Raw genomic sequence first — 15266 nt, 5'->3', positions numbered from 1 at the left:
AAATGGGGTAGGATCATAGCAGAACCATCTGAGTGTGAGCAAGGAAAGGGGCATTTATTCTAGAGAATTAAAAAATAAAATTAAGACATAAAGTCATTCATCTTTATGTTATTACCACCAGACAACAAATCTAAACAATGATATTGAAACTGCTTCGTCTTGCAGACCACTCTCACTGTTCTCTCCAGTGGGGATGTTAGGATGTCACTCCCCAAATTACATTATATTGAAGATGTAATAAGGTCTCTATTCAGTTAAATGAATCAGAAGGCAGACTATCTTGGGGGGTGGGTGTCACCTAACCAATAAATTCCTAAAAGGGGATCTAGAGGTTAGAGTCAGAAGCCAGAAAGATACAATCCTGCTGACCTTTAAGAAAAATATATCAACCTTATGAACTGACTATGAACGATGTGTTTTCAGTTTGGTGAACTGAACTAATATTTAATTGGTCAAGAGACAGCTTAGCTATATGGGGCCTGACCTTCTGACCTGCAGATATTGTGAAATAATAAATGAGTGTTGTTTGAAGTCATCAAATTTGTGGCAATTTGTTACATAGAAATAGAAAACAAATAAGTTTTTGGATAAAATTTTATGTTATGATTTCCTGTGGTCTAGTAGTTAGGAAATGTGGAATGGTAGTAAATCTAAAAATCCCTTGCACTATCACATCAATAGTTACCATACTAAATGCTAAATGTTTCCAAAATAGAATGAAAGTGCTCTTGAATATCAAAGTAATTTTCTTTAGAAATACAGCTGAAGAAGCAATTATTTATTTCTGAAGGTTTTGAGGCACATTATGTTGACATTTGAAGGAGGAGACACAGCTGGCCGGGCTGGGAAAGGCGAAAAGGACATTTTAGGCTCTAGTCTCACTTTAGAAGATGCAATTTTATTTTTAGTTAATGGAAAAAATGGTTTATTTAAAAAATATGAATACCTTTCAGAAGGAAATCACTAGGAAATGCTAAAAGTAGTCTCTTGTGTTTCTGGACATTCTAATTGGTTAATATCATCTAACATGTGAAGCTGGGACAGGTCAAAGAATTTAGAAAGAGAAGAAATAAACATTTACTTAGCTATAACAATAGTCCTAGTAAAAGTGATATTTAGAATTTTAAAGTTCTGTATGCTTTACACAGATGTACATGTTGTCCCATTAAAAGTCTTATAAGAAATCATGAGATTTATGATTTGAGATTTTATTTACATTTAAAATATGACTATCAAGCTATAAATTCCTTAAAAATTGTAATCAATGATAAAATAATCTTTCAATTGTAAGGGGGATACATTGTTTAATCATAATACATAAGAAAGATTTTTCAGATTAGATAGGAAGTTTCAGATACTTGTATGTTTTTTCATTGTGATAATTTAAATGTAGAAATCAGTAGAGGGGATGTAGCTCAGTGGTAGAGCACATGCTTTGCATGCATGAGGTCCTGGGTTCAATCCCCAGCATCTCCACCTTCTTACTCTACAACCCACAATAAAAAATTAAAAAAAAAAAAAATCAGTAGAAAAAGTAGCAAAGAAAGTTTCAGTGACAAATTTCAACAAATTCTACACAGCAATCATATTGAGAAACTAATCCAAAAGTAACAAAGTATTACTATGATTTTTTACCCTCTTACTATGTTTCAGAGATGAGTCCAGACACTAGTATAACCAGAGTAAGAACAGGATGGTCAGCAGCAGTTAAGCTTCATAGTTAAGATTAAGTTTCTATAGTGGTCGTAACTAGTGGGGTTTATAAAACAAAGCTCATAATTTTAAAATTTTTCTTTATCCACTCAACTCTATTAAACTTTGCTGTGCTCCTGAACTGGTAATGGCTGATTCTTTCTCAGATGAGGAAACTGAGGCTCAGAGGACTTCACAAAAACCATAGAATCTCATATTTTCAAAGGAATATATAGGTCAACCAGATTTCTCTGTCTTCTGTTTTATGTCTCCAAGTCCCAGGAACCCTGGTGTGACATCCTGTCAGTAATGGAATTTTAATTGCAGGCTATAGGCAGTCTTTTTTCAGCTTGCTAACCAGAAAGTCTTCTTGTCTTGAATTAAAAGGCCACTGAAGGTATATAGATTAACTGTTTTTTTTTTTTCCCCTCAGAAGAGACCCTGTCAAACACTTAAAGATAGCTGTCATCATTGAAGTCCACTGTCACTAGGCTAATTCTCTGAGCAGGTTAATAGTTGAGTAAGAGTTAGAGTTCAGATCCGGTTTTTCTCATACTTTTTAACCTCTTTGTGATATGGAGGACCCAGTGCAGGGTATGTAGGAAAAGACAAGCCATTATTGTCTTACATGAAATAACATTTTTCTCACAAATATTGACCAATATTTTAAAATTAACTAATATGTTACTTTACTATGTAAAAAATGCTATACAAATATTTATAATCAAAAATTTATAATAGAAATTATAGATTATATTATTTTAGTTTATTTTATTTTCAAAATGTTAGAATAATTACATTTATAGCTTGTGGAGAGTATAAAGCTAGCTGAGAAACATTCTGGAATAATTGGGCATATTCCTTCTAGAAAAAGAAAGAAGGGCTATCTTGCATTTAAACTGCTTCCTATTTGGCTGACTGTAACAGCCACACAGCATGTAGATTGACTTGTGTGTCTTTTCACTTTCCTCTAATGGTCAGTTACGAAACAATTTAAAGCTGCTAGATAGGAAAATATCATGACTATGCCTTTCCAAACTGTCCGGGGAATATAATAACACTTGCAAAGGCATTTTTAGCAAGAATATATGACAGTCTTAACAGTTGACAGATGTGGTTTGCTCCTGTCTTGTCATGGTTATTCTGAATGGGGAAAGATGTGCCATTAGAGAGGAGAAGTTCTGCCAGCTAATTAGCACATTAGATGCTCCATCAGACTTGCTGGCTTCCTGCATGCAAATTGTAGACTCAAATTTATTTGGCATAAAGAAATAAAGTTGCCTTTTACACTTGAACTGATACAGGTAAAAACATATGGTCCAATACCCAAGCAATTGTGGAGGTACATTTGTATTTCTTTATTTTAGTGTATTTCATATTCCTGTTAATACAATGGAAATGCCACAAAGTATGCCCCATCGGACTATCCAAACAGATCAATTCAGGGTTAGAAAATAAATAGTACATTCATAATAATTATATCCTCCATTGCAATAGAGAGAAGGAAACTTACTTTAGAAGGTAAAACACCTCATTTGTATGATCTAGTATAGAACTAATTTTTCTAAATGTTTTATACAAAATACTTAAAATACATTTTCATGTACTTATAGTAAATCAATAGTTCAGTTATTAGAAGTGTATAATTCACAGTGTTTTTGTCAAAGGAGAAACTCTGAGGGGTTATAAAATAATTGCACAATCATCTCTACCTCCATATCTTTAGGTTTCTAGGACTTTATTATACAATTTTAAAAAATGTCTGAAGTATGGTTCTCCACTGAGTATTCTTATTGATATTAGGTTTCATATTAAGCAAATTTTAATTTGGGAATATTGGTCTCCTATAGTTATCTAACAAATTATAAACTTAACAAATGTAGAAAATTATGTAGTTGGTGTATTAACTATGCCAAAAAATAAAAATAACAGAAAATCTTGGGTCTGTGCAGCTACTTAGCTGGTCTTTTCTCTTTCACCCCTTCTTTATTGTTTACCTTATTGTCCAGAATAGCAGTTACAGACATTATTTATCCCCCACCTCTCTTCAGTATGGTTGACTCATTTCTCTGCTTAGAATTATGCAGAAAATCCCCTTTATCTTCAGTGAGGAAACCTTTACCTGATCTTGCCAATCACAACCTCTGTGCTGAATGAGACTTTTACCTACTCATGCCACACACTCACTGGCCCACAAATATCTTAACACTACTGGCTACTCAAAACACAATGTACCTGTTTGTCCCTACTGGTGTCTAACATGTTGTTATACACATTAAATGTGCTCAATATATAATTTCTGAATGAATAAACAAAACTTTGCTATAATCTGAGGAAAACATGTCATCAGGAAAAGACCTCTCAGTTTGATTTCAGCAAAAATTATAAAATAAGGATTTAATTTTAAAACTAGAGATGGAAAAATAGCTATAAGAACAATGAAACAGTATCAATTAGTTAAATTTCTAAGTGAATTTTTTTCCTTGGAAATTAAAAATAATTCATGTTTGTTGTTATTAAAAATCAAACAATACCTGAATAAAATTTCCTTAGCTTTTACTTAACCTCTATAGCTACTATCTTATCTCAAAGAACCAAATATATTTTATTTTTTTTAGTTGTTGATGGACCTTTATTTTATTTATTTATATATGGTGCTGATAATTGAACCTAGTGCCTCACATATGCTAGGCAAGCACTCTACCACTGAGATACAACCCCAGCCCCCCAAATATATTTTTTAATTTATAATTTTCATTTTCTTATAATTCATTATCTCCTTATATTCCATTTTTCCTTAAATCATTGCAGTCTGGCTTCCTGCATTATCACTGACCTGGGACGGTACTTAGTAAGGTCACCAGTGGCATCTCTACTGCTCATCTCAGAGGTGATTTACAATAACAACTCTCTCAGTGTTCCAGAATCATTTAAAACTTTCCTGAAACTCCTTTCCTGGTTTTTCATGTTAAAATTCTTCATTCTTCTTTCCTTCCTTTACTTCTTCTTCCCTCCCTCCTGCCTTCCTTCTTTCCCTTCCTTCCTTCTTTCATTCCTGTTGATTAATTTGCCTATTGTTTCTCTGTCCATCCTTTCTTTCTCCTCTGCCGGTTATCTCAAAGCTCAGTCCCAGGGTTTATCACCATCTCACTCTTCATTCCTCTGATGATTTAATCTGTATTTGGTGCTCTGATTGCCACTGGTAGGAGGAGAGAAAACTGAACACACAATCCCTTCCTTTCAGTCCTTCCTTTCCATCCTTACTTATCTGAAGGATGACACCACCCATTGCATAAGCTCCAAACACAGGCAAAATCCTGGCACCCTCTTCCTCTCTTGTCACTCCTTATCCAGTGCTTTTTCTTGCTGACATTTTCACCTATATTTTATTTGAACTTGTCTTTTGTTCTATGTCTCCTCCAAAATTACCACCATCCTTATCGAAGACATTACAATCTGTTGCCTGGATGATGTCATTGTAGCCTGACAAACCGTATTTAAATGTTAGAGTATAATTTTTTTCAGTGCATTTTGAAAAGTTTGGTGCATTACTTCTGTTTGTGCAACCTGGGCTCAGAAGCTAGCCTAGTCTTAATAATAGTGACCTCATGAATTGAGAGAGCCTATGACCCTGGAAGATCCAGGGTCTCGTGAGTCAGCAGACCTTACTGGTGTCTGTGCTGGTGCTGCTGTGGCAACTGTTGAGGCCCTCAGAAAGATGAGTTATCTCTCCCTGCCAGGATAATCCAGGATCCTTGAGCACTTGCAGATGACCAGAATCACTCCTGCTTTCCAGGTTTCCTTGCCAGTAGCAGAAACCATTACCACTGCGGAAAAGTGAATAAGGAAGTCTCTCTCAGGCTAGGGATCTCTTCCTATTCCTTGTAGGGTACTAGAGGGGATTATAGAACTTTGTTAACTGTGCAAAGAATCACTTATTTAAAGAGAAGAAATTGCTCTATAAATAAGAATATAGTTTTAACCAGACTAATAGCCTCTCAGTTACTTAAATTGTTGAATTAGTCTTTTGGCTTTCTTTAATGGGGCTCTGTAATCTGGTCTTTATGTATTTTAAAATGTATTTTCTGCTATATCTTAGTGTTAATCATTTTATTCAGTGACAACACCATTGCCTTAGATGGAAGTTTTTCTTTTTTTTTTCCAGTTTTTTTCCCCCCACCTGGATCCACTACTGTGTGCTGGAAATGTCCCCTTGCTGTGAAGCCTTCCCTGAGCATGGGAATCCATAGTAATCTTCCCTTGTCAAAACCTCTGTAGAATTTGTACTTACCATATCCCTTTGACACTGACTTGTCTTCTCAATGATATTTTCAGTTCTTAATAGTTGTTATACGTGTTTGTTCCCATCAGTGTCTAATGTGTTATATTATATACATAGAATGTGATCAATACATATTTTTGAATTCATAAACAGAAAACTTTCCTGTAAGCTGAGGAAAGCAGATTCTATCTGGTAAAGATGTCTCTTAGAAGGTTAATTTCAGCAAAAACTCTAAAACAAGGATTTAATTTTAAAACCAGAGATGGAAAAAACAACTAAAAGAACAATGAAACAGTTTATCAGTTAATTGAATTCTGAAATTAATCATTTTTATATTCATGCAATGTCCCTTTTCCTACTCTAAGTTCAAGTATGAATGCCATCATTGAATTCAAATAGAGCCTTTGTGAATCAGTAACTAGCTCAAGGTCAGCAGCAGACTAAACATCCTGCTTGTCTGTTGCCAGTCAGTATCCTGAAAGTTGCCGGTATATCTTAAGGTCACTGCAACACCTCAGAATTTGCATTATTAAGGCTTCTGGGAATATGATCCTACATCATGGTGCCACTTTTGTAACTGCTTAAGATTTAAAACTAATGAGCTTTTGAGACCCTGGGAAATGATACCCCTCCCCAGAACCTCCTCCTGAAGAATGACATAATAATGTCAGACACTGGGCATATTTGTACCAATACTGATGGGCATAAAACTTATATTTAGGTGACAGGAACCTGGGTATATATGAAGTCATATTTTCATTTATGGGGCATTCTCATTCAAATCAATGTATATCAATTAACTAGTTTTGCATATAATTAAGTGGTCTCCAACCAGGTAATATCATTGAACTAGTATGGTGAGTTTGTGAGACAGTGTGTTTGTGTATATTGAGAACTGTGGCCTTTAAACGGTACATGCTCAATTTTGTAGGGGTAGAAAAATAGTATGGTTTCTCCCTTCTAGGAATATGTGATTTTTGCAAACTTAAGACTTTTCTTAACCTGGTGATTGACTGTAAGACTCTTTTTTAAAAAGAAAAATGTACTAAAATACTGATACAGACCACTGTTGGGTTTTAATACCCATTGGAATAAATTTTATATTACAGAAATTCTAAATCAGAGACATTGTATCCACTTAAAAAGCAATATCACTTAAATTATTGAATTAGTCTTTTGGTTTTCTTTAATAGAGCTCTCTAATCTGGTCTTTATGTATTGTAAAATGTATTTTATGTTATAGCTTAATGTTAATCATTTTATTCAGTGACAATACCACTGCCTCAGATGGAAGTTTTTCTTTCTGTTTTTAATTTATATATGTAGAGGAAAACATTCATCTCATCCTTTTCCTCTCTTGAGATTAGATGGGAAGAATCCTAGGTTCTCATCCTAACTTTTTAAGCATAAATGTGTCTTTCCAAAAGTCGTATAAGTCATTGGTATCTCCTATCTTTGTGACCTAGAGACAGTCCCTAGTTCTGGGTTTATACCTTTTGGAATTTAAATATCTAGGGAGATGATGTTTCTGTCTTCCTGGCATCTGGGAATTTAACCTAGGGACCTGGTGCAGAGCATTTGTTATCTTTGTGTCAGAGCAATTAACTACAGATAGGTACACTTTTGACTTTCTTAGTAAGTGAAGAATAAATTGCCTCAGTGGAACTGAAGAAATATAGCCCTTCCCTTATATATATTTGCATGAATCAGGAGGCAAGGGTTTTTCATAGACACACTGAGAAATCCAGGAGCATTTATCTTAGAGCTTCCCATAGGCTAGATTCAGAAACAGATTCTTTGCAATATATTACTTGATTGTCACAAGAAGTCTGCATGAAAGCATCACTATGTTATTTTTCAAGTTGAAGAAAATAAGACTCAGCAAGTGAACAATTGGCCCAAGTCTCTGTAGCTAGAGTAAATTGCTGGTTTAGTAAAAATAAAATTCCAATCCTCTTTATTCCAACCAAACTGAAGTGAAGAAGAACAATTTCAAGACCTCTCTTTTTCTGAGATATCTTTGACAAATCAAACAGGAAATTTCATTATTTTTATCACTTTTGCCTTATAGAAACTTAAAAACCTAAAGGAAAATGAATCCACATTGGTGCCTGGGGTCTGGGTCAAACCTGGAAGAGAGGAAAAATATAAAGCTTTTCTTGTAATTTTTCAAAGAAAAACTTCATAAGTTTATCATAGCAGGAAGGAAGCCTTTCTGGAAAGCAAAACTATTTCAAAATGTGTTATTTTATGGCATTAGTTCCTTCTTAGATGGACACATGGAGTTATCTTCTCAGTGATTTTTACTCTTCCAAGTTAACCTCAGGAGACCCATTCTAAGAACCGAGATAGGCACTCAGAAATTGTATAATAGCACATCATAGATCTGAGATGTTTCCACACATCTGGAGCCCAAGGACAGAATTTAAATAATGAAAATTAGTCCAGAGCTGCAGAGCCAGGTGTCATTACTCTATGAATGGTACTCCTTCAACTTCCTGTCAAATGCTGGCAAAAACAATAACTTTCTTTTCTGGAAATAAAGAATTCCTATAGCTTGAGCAGAGCAGACCAACCAGCTTCTTTCTGTAGTATATATCTCTCACTTATTCCACACTGGAGCAAAGGAAATCAATCAAATCAGAACACAATAAAACAGTGATCTTATATGATGAAATATTCCCTTTGCCTTTTTGAGATGTAAACAAAAGGAATAATCAAGCATTCATAACTAATAGCATTCTGATTTAGAGAGTTTGGGACATATTTAGACAGCAAATGATATATTTTTAATGTATCCTCAAAATATAGCAATACTGGGGATTGAATCCAGGGACACTCTACCACTGAGCTACATTCCCACATCCTGTTTATTTTGAGATAGAGTCACTCTACATTGCCAAGGTTGGCTTTGAATTCCTGATCATCCTGACTCAGCCTCCCAATTCACTGGGATTACAGGCATGCACCATGACTCTGAGCCTTTGTAATATTTTTATAATTGTGAATAATAGAAGAACTTATTTTGGTGAGTCAAGTATGTAACAGTTGATCGATTCAAAGATTCATTTGTAGAAAAAAGGGGAGAATAATATGAAGGATCATTTAAGTTGAAGTTGAGGCCTTGTCCTCTTTTACATGACTTTTGGTTGAGCAGGAGAAATGAGAATTATGACTATGTATACATCCTGTTGATAGCTCCCCAGTAAATTACATATGGTGGGGGAAAACAATAATTTATCAATAGGAGGTTCTAAAAACATTTGTAAATATCAAAATAATTTTGCTTTTAGCAAGACCTATATATTATAAATTATATGTGTGAGAATTGGAAGGGAATTGGGGGAATACATTTCTCCTGCACACATACTAACTCTGCATCTCATCCCTTTATAGTTCCTCTGTATTGTGAGATATTCCATCACTCAAGGTTTTTCAGGCTGATACTTTTTAAAAAAATATTTTAAAAATTTATTGAACAATTAGAATGAAAACCACCTCTAGCTTCTGTATCAATGCCCTCATGAACACTAACCAGGGTCCGAGATAGAAGGTCTGATCCCTTCAAGGTCTTAAAATGATCAGAAACCTGTATTCAAGGATACTTGTCATTTGTTTCCATAAATTCAACTTCATACCTTCAGACAAAAATTTAAATAGTCATTGTTTGTGGATAATAATGACTTAGAACATAAATGGTTAAAAAATCTCATGATATTTTATTAATTGAAAAATTCAGTTATTTCAGACAGCATTTTAAGATGACCCAAATCATGACCAATTGCATTGTATCGGGACAGCTATAAATTCCATATACTCTCTAACATACATTGACACCCATACCAATATAACTTTTAAAGGACTTATAATTACTATGTTATTTGATAATGTCCCATACTTTATGCCTCAGACCCTCTCAGCTGCTCAAGAATCAGCCTGATTTTTATTCCTGAGACTCTCATGTCCTTTATACATACCTATTTGCATCAAAGAGTAGGCTTAGCTGATTCATGATTTTTGTGTTTATTGTTCTCTTTTAGGTTGAAAGTTTTTGACATTATGTGTTTTTTTTCCCCCTCAGATTCTATGCAACTCTGCACAAAACCTGGTCTAGGGTTGAGATGTTATTTGTAGAAAGAAATGTGGAGAGAGGTTTTGGGAACTACAATATATGTCACCAGCCCTGAATAAAACATGTTTAAGCAGTTCACCTTAGATTCTCTAGTAGAGAATCTAAGGAAGTGGGCCCTTAATGAAAACTGTCTTTTCATTAAATGCTAAATGCATGATGCCCATTTGTCCTTGACTTTGAGAAAATCAATACCTTATATTGACAGGCAATGATTTGACTAGCTAGGCATAGCATTAAGAAATTTAAAAATAATGCTCACATGCATCAATGCACATTGGTAGTCATATTAAAGAAACAGATATTATAGAGATTAGTTAAAGCAGAATGTATAAAACGCTTAAAAGCCTATAGTAACAGAAACTTTCCAAGTGATTTATTCACTAGCTCTACTAAATAATGAAGTTGAAATGTTTTTTACTATTCCCACATGAGCAATATCACTATGAGGCACTAAATTACCCCCAATTACAGCTTGTTTAATTTGGCAATTTAGAGGCAAACGGAATGGAGGGGTATGAGGCAGGAGAAGTCCCCCAACATAAGAGTAAAACAGATACAGCAGACGCTATGGGACCTTATTCGGGTGCTTTTACAGTAGTTACAACAAATTGCTTCTCTCATACATCACAAGATTTAATTCCTTTCTACCACAGAGATAAAAACACTTTATTTCCTTCTTTGAAATATATAATAAAGTATTATGCATATGAAGCATCTTAAAGACCCACTAAGATTAAAAATAAAGTTAAATATGGTATCAATATTTCTACTACCAGTGTAAAGTGTAATTGATTGTAGTAAGGTTGATGGAGAGAGATTTTATGGCTGGATCTTTCTCTCCTGATCTGGGCAGGGTGCATTGGGCTTAGTAAAGTGTTCAGACTGCAGATAGGGCAACTAAATTGACCTCTTTACATCCCGAGATTTTATACATTCTGGGTATTATTTACCTTTTAGTGTGGTGTGCAGCTACCCCACTTCAAAATCAGTCTTCCCAACCTTTGAAGATATTTAAGCCTTACTCTGTGTCTAATGTATTCATTATCTCCTGAGTAATGTTCTGTGGTTTGCTCTCATCTCTTCTTCCTTTCAAAAGCCTAATGATTATTTGAAGGCTAGCTCAAGTTCACTTTTACCTTCCTAGATTTTGTTAAAAGGTAATCCAGTGCTTCTAGTGCCAATCATTTAGTAGGAGCAAAATTTCCTTTGAAAGGCAAAAAGTGGGGCAGCAAGAAAATCAGCTATTAGAGAATCTCTAGTTTGTGGTCTGTTTTGCTAGCAGTGAAAATCACTCTAGAACCCAGTTATGACTTCATTTTCTCCCTTCTGACTAAGACATAGCTGAGCTAGGACAGACCACAAAGAACTGCTCTGACTTGGAACTTTGTAAGAAAGATAACATGTCCCTGTTTAAGGCTGCTTTCCCTTGGATTGCAGAACAAAAGATATACACTAGGTAAGAATATAAATAAACAGACACAACTCCAAAGAACCAAGGCCAAATGTTTTCTCTGATATGCAGATGCCAAATCACAATAAGGTGTGGGGGGCGGGTTGGAAGTACTTTTGATTAGACAAAAGGGAATGGAGGGAAGGAGGGAGAATAGGAATAGGAAAGATATTAGAATGAATTGGACATTACTTTCCTACATGCATATAAGAGTACACAACCAATGTAATTCCATATCATGTATAATCCGAAGAATGAGAAGTTATGCGCTGGCTCTCGCTCTCTCTCTCTCTCTCTCTCTCTCTCTCTATATATATATATATATATATATATATATATATATATATGTCAAAATATATTCTACTGTCATATATAACTAATAAGAACAAAAAAATTGTAAATAAATAAACAAATACAAAAGGAGTGTCAGGCTGCCCCTCCCTCCCTTGGTTGTTGACGATTGCTAGTTCTTTACAGAGGTGATGCCTATTCCCAGTCAGAAATTCCTGTCATCCTAATTTCTAGTAAAAAGGCAAATTAGAATAGGAAATAGAACAGAGATTCTCAGTCCTTAAACCTGTAGTAAGGCCCTAGAACAGTTAGTTATACCAGGTTCTATTCTCTACCATCAGAAGCAATTGGTTTTTGAGCCAGTTATGTCACTTTGGAACTGTAATGTATGTGATGACCTCAAGATCCTACAACAGGTTTGGGGGGGGGGTGGTCCTACTTGCAGCATTTTATCAACATTGGAGTTTTGGTGTCAGCTAGATTAAATTGTTAGCAAGAATGTCTCATAATTATAACTATCCCATCATCTTGAAAAGGAGCAACAGATACCAAGGCCCCGACAATACAAGCCTGTTTGTGCTCAGTGAAGAAAAAGATCAGGATGGTGACCGCACGTTGTTTAATTGTTAAGCATAGCTCTCTGCCGTTCACTGCTTTGCCTTATATTGTGAATTAGATTGTTTTCATTTTATGCCTTTCTAAAGCATTCTTTTCTTCTTTTGGTTCTGGTTAAATTACCAGATTCCCATGTACTGTTTTGTTATTTGTTGTTCACTTTTTTTCCTCCTGTTATTCTTTTAGGATGTTCCTACATATAGATGTGGTTATGGAAAGAGGTCTAATACTATGGTATCACTTATACCCCTTTTCTCAAGTTGCATGCTATTCATCCCCTTCGGTTGTTGCTAGTACCTTGCCACCTGGAGATCTCCATTCTGATCTAAGGTAATGGACTAAAGTAGACGGGGATTGTAGACCCTCTTGATACAACTTGTAAACCCAAAATTGTGTGTGTGTTTTTAAATTGTTCTTTTCTAATACATTTCTTTTTCTAATCAGAAATTTGAGGTGATTTATTTTACTGTGCAATGGATATAGTCCTAACTCTTTTATGTTCATTATGGTGGTTCACATCTTTGTCCTAATTTTATGTTTGTTTTATAAGCTGCCTCTTCCCTAAGCAATTAATCTTACAAATTCATTATCTATGACTTGACTTTTACACTATTACTTACTTAGAAAATTCTCCCTTTTTCCCTTAAACTACATAAAGCATCCTATGAACCCTACTGAAATTTCATCTCTGATCACATTTTAACTCTTAAATGTTTTCTCTTTCTTCTGAAAGTATATGTACTTTATTATTCCTACTTTTCATTCTAGCAGTTTTCATAAAATATTACTTATAAACCATTTCTAAATATCTACTAGGATGAAAACATAGAAAAATAGCCATTTGTTTTTATTACTATTCTAGTATGGCTTCTCTGGTAGTAATTACTTAGGAAATATTTATTATTTGTTTGTTAGATTAATAACAGTATAATATGATGATTTCCATTATAGCACAGAATGCAATCTCCATAGGCATGTGAGTAAATGGTGTTTTACACTTTAGGTTTTTTTTTTTTTTTATGTCTAACACAATACCCATTTCCCTTTGTTTTCTGAGTAGATGCATTTTTTGATATTACATATTTATTCTTTAAAAGGCTAATATTAATTTGGCTGACAGTTATTGGTGAGTATTTATGAATCTCATTAATTATTTGCCTAAATCCCAAGACTTTTATGAGACATCTACTTTTCTGAGCAGGATGTAGAAAGCTTACAATATCATTGTGCCATCCTCATGCCCCCCCCAATTTACATTATACAACAAATATGGGGTCCAATAATATTTTGTGACATTATGCAGTAGGAAGGAGGATAACTCTTTGCCTTTTGTACTTGGATTTTGCTAACATTTTCTTCTTGATAATCTTGTCATCTTCAACAACCATCACTCAATTCTAAAAAGTGAAAAAATGCCAACTATGCTAGATATATGTTATTAGGTAGTTTTCCATCAATAGAATGGAAAACTAGAAGACTGAGCAACCATCAGACTGCTCATTCTACCTAGGTATAATTCCAGTTTATTGAGGTCTTTGAGAGCCCAGAATACTGCCCAGTTCTGACAGATGCCTTTCCATCATGAGTAATTTTAGTTGTCCATGGTACATCTATGTGGAGGTGACCTTTAAGTAATTAAAAGTACGTAAGTAATTGAAAGTATGTGTCTAGATTTTGTATGATATCAAGTATACAATGAATCTGTTGTTATTTAGTAGATGCTTACTATAAACTTTTAACACTTTACTAATATGAAATGTTTAATCCTCACAATAACCCATTTAGGTAAATAGCATTACTCTTTGTTTTAAAGCTGAGTAAACTGAGATAACAAAAATACTGAATCCTTTGCCCAATGCCAAATCTCTACAAAGCAGTGGAGATACATTTTGACTTGGATGCTCTAGTGGCAAGTTGTGTTCTTAACCATCACACATCCTTTCTGATCTACATGGGAGGCAATTGAAATGGCAAGTGTGAAAAAAATTTCTCTTAACTCAAATAGCAGGTTGAAGAATAGCAACGTTGTGCAAATGGCCATTGTTACTAACATTATGCAAGTTGCCATGATAAAATACCTAAAATCATATGATGGCTAAAGACACTAAAAAGGTTCTTACTCATGAAAATCCCAACAGTGATTCAGGGATCCAAATACCCTCAAGCTTCTGGCTTTCAGCTTCAACATGTGGCTTCTGAGAGCACTCTGGTCATCTTCAAGCCAGCCAGAGGTCGTAGTCATGCACTTTTAAGGTACAGTTCAGGCAGAAGTACACATCATTTGTGATCACCTTTTGTCATCCAGTGTGTTGTCCTATGGTCAGCCTGAAATCAGTCAATGGCAAAAGAGTCTGGGAATTTTAGTGTAGTTACAGGCCCAGAAATGTCTTTCATTTTTTTGCCACATATTCTGATATAAACTATTGTATTTTATGGGATTTATATTACATAAGTCTAGTACATATTAGGGTTAAATACTGTTAGCAGAACTCTAAAATTTTGAGCAGAAATGTAAGATAATTTTAGGATGGCTTCATGAATTTACCTTTTTGCAATGAAATAATTTTATGCCCATTTTGGAATAGAGTTAAACTATCTGACTTTTAAAATTATATATAAAATAATTATTTCTTTACATAAGGAATATTGTAAAATAACCATTTTGGACAAATTTACTCTTAGTTCTTAATTTAGTTTGATTTTCATTTGAGAAATCAGTATTTATAGAATCTTGAATGTTGTAAATTATGATATCAAGTAGATATTAAGCATGTTGCTATATTACTATAAATATCTTATAACAA

General features: G+C 34.3%; 1 non-coding gene across 1 annotated transcript; it reads left to right on the top strand.

Moving 5' to 3' along the window:
• Positions 1–1404: 1404 nt before the first annotated feature.
• On the top strand, positions 1405–1476 carry Trnaa-ugc. Its single transcript has one exon. It is a non-coding gene; the product is annotated as a tRNA-Ala (tRNA).
• The last annotated feature ends 13790 nt before the right edge of the window (positions 1477–15266 follow it).

Source organism: Marmota marmota, unplaced genomic scaffold (genome assembly GCF_001458135.2).
Source record: "Marmota marmota marmota unplaced genomic scaffold, marMar, whole genome shotgun sequence".
Classification (NCBI taxonomy): domain Eukaryota; kingdom Metazoa; phylum Chordata; class Mammalia; order Rodentia; family Sciuridae; genus Marmota; species Marmota marmota.
Note: the sequence above shows the minus strand (reverse complement) of the source record. Positions and strands in the feature narration are given on the sequence as shown.